Below are 9,113 nucleotides of genomic sequence, written 5' to 3'. Positions count from 1 at the left end.
TAAGCGATGGCATCTGGACATCACACGTATCATTATCAAGCGGCATCAACTTGCACAAGGCGAGGCCTCCGTCGTCCGCGCCCATGCGAACAGGCTTATAGCGAAGAAGATAAGGGAGATCAAACTGCTCCTGGACCCTTGGGTTCCTTTTAATGATGTTATTAGTTGAGTCGAGAATGGTCTTGAACGAACCTGCCATGCTAGCCGAGGTGATGACGTCGCACCGATCAATGAGTTCCCCCACCACGTCATCTTTTAGATCGGGGCAAGAATAACGAGGTCGTTTACGGCTTGTTCCCTCCATGGAGAAGACGATCGAAAGGGTGAAGGCAAATGGAGGACGGAGGAAGAGCGTGCGACAGCAGTTCCAAATCGAGAGGAAAAGGCGAAGAGTTAGTGGACGGTTGCTAGTTTGCCACGGTACACGAAGAGGCGCCCCGGCCTACACGTCCTTTCGGAAAGTGTACAAAAGGACTCGTCATCATCTCACTGACATGTTGGAACGGGACTTCATGTCAACGAAACATGGTGTGTAATTTCTCGTGCAAAATGCGATCTGGCCGCGTTGGCCCGAGGTGCCGCATTAGTTATCGACCTTTATTTTTTAACATACAATCTGAGTGGGTAGCTCCTGTGGTCATCACACGTGAGCGGATATATAGGTGGGCTAGGTGGTCAGGCGGCAACAATCTAAGTGCTAAAAGAGTTGATCTTGAAAAAAGAGTTGATCCAATGCTTGGTTTTGTTTGGATTTTCCAACTATGACCATTCACTACTAGGGAAAAGCCTAGCAGCAGCGCGGGTTCTAGGTATATCAGTAGCGCGGGGTCCGGCGCAACTAATAAGGTGCTACAGCTAACCCGTAGCAGCAGCGCGTGCGCGCCCACACTACTGCTATACAAGTGTAGTAGCAGCATGTTGCGTGGAAGCTCGCTACTGCTAATAGCTCTAGCGCGCTTTGTCTGGACGCGCTACTGTTACTGCCACGCTGCTGCTAACTTTTCTCCACTCGCTACTGCTAATTTTAGTAGTTTTTTTAATTTGTTCTGCATATTTGTTTTGTATTTGAATAGGCTTTATACAAGAATCTTTAGCAGATACAAATGTGATCATGATACACATACAAATGGATGCGAGACCACAAATGTAATCATAGCATATACATACAAATAGTCTCATCATAATCATCATCCAACACAGTGGTATCTCGTCATCATCTCGAAAATAGCGGTACATGCAAGTCTCGAATACTTGCAATTACAACGTCATCCATCTAAACAATGGTATACGCGAGAAGAGCTATCACTATGAGTGAGAGCGGAACTATGCAGTACATGAGGCGGCGGTCACGAGTCCTCTCTCGCGCTAGCATGAACCTCAAGTAACTAGCTTCTCCTTCTTGTCTGCTTTTGAAGCCTTTATGGCTGGCGCCCGAGACCCCATTCACTTGCGCCTGACACTCAGGCCACTCGTTGTACACCCCAAGAACCTTCCCTTTGTACACGACATAGCACTGCCATCTCGCCATCAAGAAACTAAGTACCTGTTAGAGATGCATCTTCATCAAGAGGATGTACAATCATATGCAACAAAATATATTAGAGCAACACGAAAAAGAAAGGGTTAGCAACTAGATGCAACATACAGTATGCAAACTAATTAACTAGAGGTACGCAGGTCATCGTACCCAAACTAACAAAGTAGCGTTACGCAAGTTCAGCAGGGACCGTGGACATCACAAAGTTTCATTGCTACAGAAAGTATACAAGTTCAACCGACACATATCATCATCATCGGCATCATAAATCACCAGAAGTTCCATCCTTCCATATCATCGAGGATGGACCCTAGCTTCTTGAATGGCGTGAGGTCTTGACGTTGCATGCCTATGCGATTTCGGACGTCAGCTCGCGATATAGGGCCGTGGTGGAACATCCCCTTCTCATCGACGACTTCTTTCATGATGATCGTCGCAATGTCCCTTTGGATTCGAAAGAAGTCATCTCTAAGTTTATAATCCGATTCTCCATGAGATTCTAGCCACTTGTGGATATGATCATCATTTCTGCTTTTCATGCGAAGCTTTCAGTATCTGTGCTGAACTCAATCATGAGATGGAGGATGTAGAATCCATCCTTCTTGCTTGGTTTTGGGACATGGATGCAGCAGAGGTTAGTTTTATGCGCGAAACCCATCTTCTTGTTCCTTTGTTTCCTGATCTGCATGTGGCCACCTCTAATGTTGAAGCCTTGGAGAGCATCATCTAGAATATTCATTATGTGGGTGTAGTCCTTATTGTCGTAGTCTATGGAAGGGTCGAAATACACGGCGTGGAAGACTCGCAGGTAAAGAACGATAAGGACGGCGCGCCGGATGCTGCGGGGAAAAGACACCTCAAATTATTCTCCATATGAGCGAGAAGGAATGATTGAAATGTACGTAAGGGTTTTCCGGAACTGACTTACTTTGGATGATAAGGCAGGAGGACAATTTCCTGGTCCTTATTCTGTACCATGAAGTTTTGGAGGTAGTCCCTAGCAGTTTCATGCTCAAAGTCGCCGAAACTCAAGAAAGACTCGTGCATGTAGTATGGATCCGCCACACAGATTTGCAAGACTTCTTCTCTCTTCATGACGGAGCTCATATGTAGCGCAAAAAGGCGGACGATTGTAAAATTGAGCCGCCTTGTCAGAAACATCTCAAAGATATGGTCAAACCACAGGAAGAACACCTCCGCGGGCCGTGTGTCGACATAGCACTTCCCCTCAGGCACACGAGCTGCGTATGTCAGATATCCTGGATCCTTCGAGGCTAGTAGGCTTTTCTTAGTCGACAGCACATGGTCGTGCAGTCTCCTGAGATCCCCTGATAGTGCCTCCAGCGGTTTCAGCGGTAGCATCGGCTCGCCCGTGAGATGGAACATGGTCACACCTTTCACGGGTACACGCTCTTCAGAATCCTTCGTCTGGCTGCTATGTGCTCTGGCTTGTTTGGAGGCAGCTATCTTCTCTGATCTCTTCCTCTCCTTTTTCTTGGGCACACCTTCCAGACCCTTCCTTAACCCCTGCCCCAGTGTTCCCGGGCTAAGCACTGTACGACCCCCGGCTAGTTGAGCCTGTGTTGAGGCCGCATGTTCAGGCGTGTCCTGTGAGGATTTCATGAAGAGAGAACTTTTGCAATCCCTGCTATGACCTTCCTGCCCGAGCAAATCATCCATATCCTCATTAGCATGCTGATAGCCCGATTCGTCATATGGTTGACTCATCATATCTATGTCACAGTCATATGCGTTTGTATTGAGGAAACCCATTGGGTCGACCTCCGTCTCATCATCCATTCTCTGTTCTACAGGACCGATTACATCAGCCAGTACTATTGCACCCCCTTCATCACGTCGCCCGCCGCTCTCACCCGGCACTACAGGAGCTGGTAATTGCGTAGGCGGGGTGGTGGTCTCTGCACATGCTTGTTGATGTGTGGTTATTGGTGTGCTCTCGGCCGGCTCCAGACGAATAAGATTCTTCGGCCATAGCAGCACCCAACCCTTGCAGCTTCCAATCTGCGGTGGGGTCTCGTCGTCCTCTCCCACATGTTGTACTGGAGGAGGCAAATCCTCGTGCCCCGATTTCACACTGGACAAGTTAACCCTGAAGTGCCCAGCGGGGATCGGCTGGTTGTGGAACGTGGGTTGCAAGGGGTTCATTATCATCCCCTTTCCCACGTCCACCTTCTGGCCTTTGATCAAGTAGAGTATGGTGCACGGGGTTTCTTCGGCCTGCAAACACATATGTCTGTGGCGTAAAACATCCGAAAGGCAACGAAAGTGGAATATTCTATATATATATATATATATATATATATATATATGTTGGTGCGACATGTAATTACCGTGAGGGCATCGAGCTCAGCCAAACACGAAGGCCCACCTAGCATGCCAGAGACTGAGGACGGGCTGCTATGAGCGGGAGCGACTGCGAGAGGAGGCCCGGTTGCATGAGCAAGTGATGGTGCGGTGTTGTTGTTGTTCACGGAGTTGCTCCCGACGAGACTGGGCAACGGGAAATCATGTACGTCTTGTCTGGATTTTCCTTCGTCCAGTTGATGATAGCCGGAACCAAGTTAGTAGTGAAATCATTTCTGCAGGCAGTTACAGCTGCATTGACTGCCTGCTGTAGCAACTCATTTTTCTCCTCGGCTATTTTTTTCGCGTCCTCAGCTACTTTTTTCTCGACCTCAAGCTTCACCTTCTCGTCGATGTTCGCCTGACTAAACTTCTTTTTCTGCTTCTTGGGCTCCGGGCCCTCGTTGTAAAACACCTTCCACGTGGTGCCGTCTCCAGCGCCGTGCACACGACCATATTGCGGCCGCTGCCCAAAGGGAGTCCCTTAAGTTCGTTCAAGGCCCAGTTGAGAGGGGTGTCCCACTTGGGCCTCATCGGAGAAGTAGGGCTTTCGGCTGCAAGCTGGTGTTGCTTCTCCTACAGAAGGAGCGTGAACCGTTTAGGAATGTGTAGTCGACTAGATCTGGAGCTAAATGTAAGGTGGTAAAAGAATAATTACCAGTAGTCTAATCAATTTCCTCATGATCTGGTCCATGTCAAAAACCTTCTTTTCCTTGTCCAACTTGTAGCGGGCCCTGATGTAGTCACGCTCCAAGGGGTTGGTGAACTTCACGAAGGAGTCTGGGATACTCGCGGCTTCATGTTCCGCGTCCTCCTTATCCCATATGGGCCTTTTACCGGGGTAGCCACGACTTCTGATGCGATGCTTCCCCGTGTTCCTTTGCTGAAGGCTCTTGAATTTCGTAGCCTTAGCCTTGGCTGCCTCGGTAGCACAAGTGTCCTTGAACTTTTCGAACTCCTCTTCCGTAAGTGTTAGATTTTCCTCTAGAATCTTGGACAGGGGTTCCTTAGCCTCAATAGCTCGTTTCACCCTCCCTTTCCAGGAGGCCAAATCATTGCTGAACATGCCCATGGCGTGATTGTTAATCTTTTTCATCTTCAGATCATCCCACGGTTGTTCTATGTTATCATCCCGGTCGGGGAACTTGAATCTCTTTTGCAACTTGATTTCCTGCCTCCTTGAAGGCCATCTATTTTGTAACTTCTCTCTTTCCTAGTTGTAGTTTTTAGTGCTTTCTTTAATTTCTTAGAGTACTATAGCTTTTCTTGTATAGCTTTTCTTTCTTTTTGTTCCCCTTCTTGAGGAACTTTGTACTTATTCTTTGTTCTTTATTAATAAAATGTTTTGGGGTGTAAGCCCTGCAGTCTTCCAGGTAAAAAAAAACTTTGTCAGGAGCAACTGGGTCAAATGTTCTTTACTCCTTAAGTCATGGTCGTTGATGCTCGCGCATTCCCGTAGGATGCATCCTACTTGGTTCCCATAGCACTTGCGAGGTTCTTCCGGCTCTAATGGCTCAAACTTGCTAGGTGCCATCTTTGTGATCACCAGTCGTCCAATCCCTAGTTTGTTAGTTATTCGTATCCTCTGCTTCTTCTGCTTCTTCTTTTCGATAGCGGCATCGGCCCCGGTACCTTCCCCGCCGGTATCTTCCCCGCCGGTACCTTCCCCGCTGGTCTCGGCGCCGCCATCGGTGCCGGCGCCGTCGGTGTCGATGTCGGCGTCAGTATCATCATCGAGGCCGACCTGCAAACCTTGACTTTGCAATTGCTTAGCAGTCAAATAGTCGAGGTATTCTTGTTCACCCTCATAATCCATCTCGTCTGCATCTTGGTCAGAAGGCCCAGTTTTTTCGTTGTTCGACATGTTTCCTATGATTAAGTCTCCTCGTTTAATTCTAAAACTATGAAAAAATGAGAAATGACATAAAAAAGAAATATATATTTGCCGGAATGTCGTTTCCCAGCACTCGATATGCCTACTATGTAGCACAAATCATGCCAAAATTCACGGAAAATTTCGGCATGAACTTTGCTAAAAAATGGACATATCGAGCGCGTGAAATTCACCGGAACGGAAATGAATCAACATTCCGGCGTAACATAGGCCACTCGGATCATTTACCCTGCACATAATCATCATGTCCAAATGACATGTCCAAATTTCCAAATATGACATGTCCAAAACATCACATGTCCACTTCAAATTAGCATATAAAAGGAAGAAAAATATATAATTTGAAGAAAAAACCTAGATAAATTCATAACTAAATATATAACCTAATTAACCATCTGCCCAAACTAAAACCTAAGTAAATTAACCAAAAAACCTAGCTACCACAGAGAGGAGGAGCGGTGGGGGGCTTACAGAGGATGCAGGCCCGACGACGGCCGAGGTTGGGAGGGGTCGGGGTCGAGCGCCGGAGCCGGGGTCGGGGCCGGGGCCGTGGGCGAGCGCCGGGGCCGGAGCCGGTGCCGGGGTCGGTCGGCGTCGGACTTGGAGGTTAGCGCAGAGGCGCGACGAGGGCTCCGGCGGCGCGACGGGGGAAGAGAGAGTGTGGGGATTTGGGGGAAAAGAGGCGGGATGAAGAGAGGAGTGGGGATTTGGGGGTTAAGTGGGTATAGTAGTAGCGCGTTTAGGCAAAACGCGCTATAGCTACTCCAGGTAGCTATAGCGGTTTCGTGTAGAAACCGCTACTACTACCTTGACTAGTTGTAGCTCTTTTCTCAAAAAAGCGCTGCTGCTATAACCAGTACCTATATAACAGTTTTCCTATTTGTTTCCTTCTATTTTCTTTTCCTTTATTTTCTCTCACTTTTTTTCCCGAGAGCAGTGAACGAAGGGAATTGAAGGCGATATATATTGCATCATTTGACGGTTAAATATGTATACAAAATAGGAACATATATATTACATCATTGGACCCATGCATAATAATGGCTAAGTGTGTATATAAAATAGGAACATATATATTACATCATTTGACCGATAACATACGGTTCCTCAGCGTTGACGTTTTCGTTTTTGAGTCAGCTTCTTTCCCTTCTTGTTCGTTGAAGAATAATTGAGCCCCTCATTGTGACTTTGCCTTTTCCATGGAGTACGATTTTTCTTAGGTAATGTAGTAATGATTCTTCTTTTGACGTATACTTCATCATCATCTTCCCTCATTGGGTTGCCCTACTGATCGTAGTCTTCCTCGTTGGCGACTCCATCCATTCCAATGATGTTTCTTTTGCCTCTCCTCGCGACAACATGGCTGGGATTGCGCGGGTCGGTTATGAAGAAGCATTGTTTCACGTGCTTAGCGTGTACCCATGGCTCGTTTTTTGCGATAGCGTTCACGGTAGCGCTCTTGGCATCGGGTATAGTCATGGTAGTGAAATTCCGGTTTTCTCTTTCGACATTCTTAGCCCATCTGACACGGAACATTGTCGTGTTGTGCAGTCCAGAGTAGTCAAGCTCCCAGATCTCCTCGACCCTTCTGTAAAATCTTTCAGTTGCGCCGTTCTCACTGCCGGTCACGCATTCCATCGTCACCCCTGAGTTCTGATCATCACTGTCCATATCTTTGGCCTCCGTATAGAACGTGTATCTGTTGATATCGTATGCTTGATAGGTTAGGAGGTTGGGCGAGGGGCCATGTGCTAAGGCGTATATGAGCAATCCGTCCTTAGAGCCCTCCTCTGGGGGATTAGCAATAATATGCTCTTTGAACCAATGCAGAAAAGTGGAGTTGTGCTCTCTAGTAACTACGGCGTCCGCCTGCATACCCCCCAGTCACGATACTTCTTTGCGATAATTTCTTTATGCAGTGCCACGAAAGGATCTACCTCGTCTAGGTGTTGTAGTACTACCAAGTTTGCTATGTCAAAGTCGCTGCATCGATCTGAGTATGCCACGTGCGGTTCCCTACGACCGTTGGAGTGACCTTCTCCTTCGAGCCTCCCATCGTGCTTGTTAACGAGCAAACCAACACTAACACCAGGCGGCTGGTCTGCGCCATATAGAAAATTCTCGCAGAAAGAGATGCACTCTTGTGTCAGATAGCCGTGGACGATGCTTCCATTCGGACGGGGCATGTTACGAACGAATCCTTTGATGATCCCATTCATCCTCTCAAAGGGCATCATGTTGTGCAGAAATGATGGCCCCAAGTCTATTATGTCGTCCACAATATGGACACACAGATGCACCATCACGTCAAAGAACGCGGGAGGGAAGTACATCTCATGCTCATTCAGTATCACAATGATCTCTTCCTGTAGCCTTCGGAGCTGCTTCAGACTGATCGACTTTCGAGAGATGACGTCGAAAAAGTTGCAAAGACCAATAAGCGTGTCACGGACGTGCTTGTCCATTATCCCTCTAAGGGCAACAGGTAGTATCTGCGTCATCATCACATGACAGTCATGGGACTTCATCCCGCTGAACCTTTTCTTGTCCGTGTCTAGATATCTGCTTATCTTGCCATAGTAACCGGAACTAACTTTGACTCCGGTAAGGCACTTAAAGAATTGATCGATCTCAGCATGACTTAAGGTGAAGCAAGAAGGGGGGCAATAATCCTCTTTCTTTATTTTCTTGCCCTTCTTCTCCCGCTCCTCTGTCTCCATCTCTGTCTTGTCTGACTTTTTACGGGGCGGCATGTGCAGATCTTCCCTGATATTCAAATCTTGCAAGTCTTTTCTTGCCTTCGGCCCATCCTTGGTCTTATCCGGCAATTTCATCAGTGTCTCGAGCAAGCTCTCAAGGACATTCTTATAGATATGCATTTGATCAAGGCAATGAGGTGTATCGAGTTTGTTCCAGTACTCCCAGTCCCAGAACACAGACCTCATCTTCCATACCTTCAGCAGCGACTCTGATGCCTTTTTCATCGTCTTTCCCGGCCTTCTTGTAGAAATACTCGCCTTTGCGGCGTCCCATGTCTTGGTCGGTGTTTTCCATAACGTGTCTAACTCCTCTTGAAGTAGCCCAAGATACAAATTAATATTATTTCCTGGTTGTTTTGGCCCTTGAATAAGCATGCTCATGTGAATGTACTTCAACTTCATGCACAACCAGGGGGAGGTTGTACATGCATACAAACACGGGCCATGTGCTATGGTTGGTGTTCTGGTTGCCAAATGGATTCATGCCATCGGTACAAGCGCCGAGCACGATGTTCCTTGCATCACATTCGAAATACCGATAGAAGCTGTTCAACGCACT

The sequence above is a fragment of the Triticum aestivum genome, chromosome 6D (genome assembly GCF_018294505.1).
Source record: "Triticum aestivum cultivar Chinese Spring chromosome 6D, IWGSC CS RefSeq v2.1, whole genome shotgun sequence".
Classification (NCBI taxonomy): Eukaryota; Viridiplantae; Streptophyta; class Magnoliopsida; order Poales; family Poaceae; genus Triticum; species Triticum aestivum.
Note: the sequence above shows the minus strand (reverse complement) of the source record.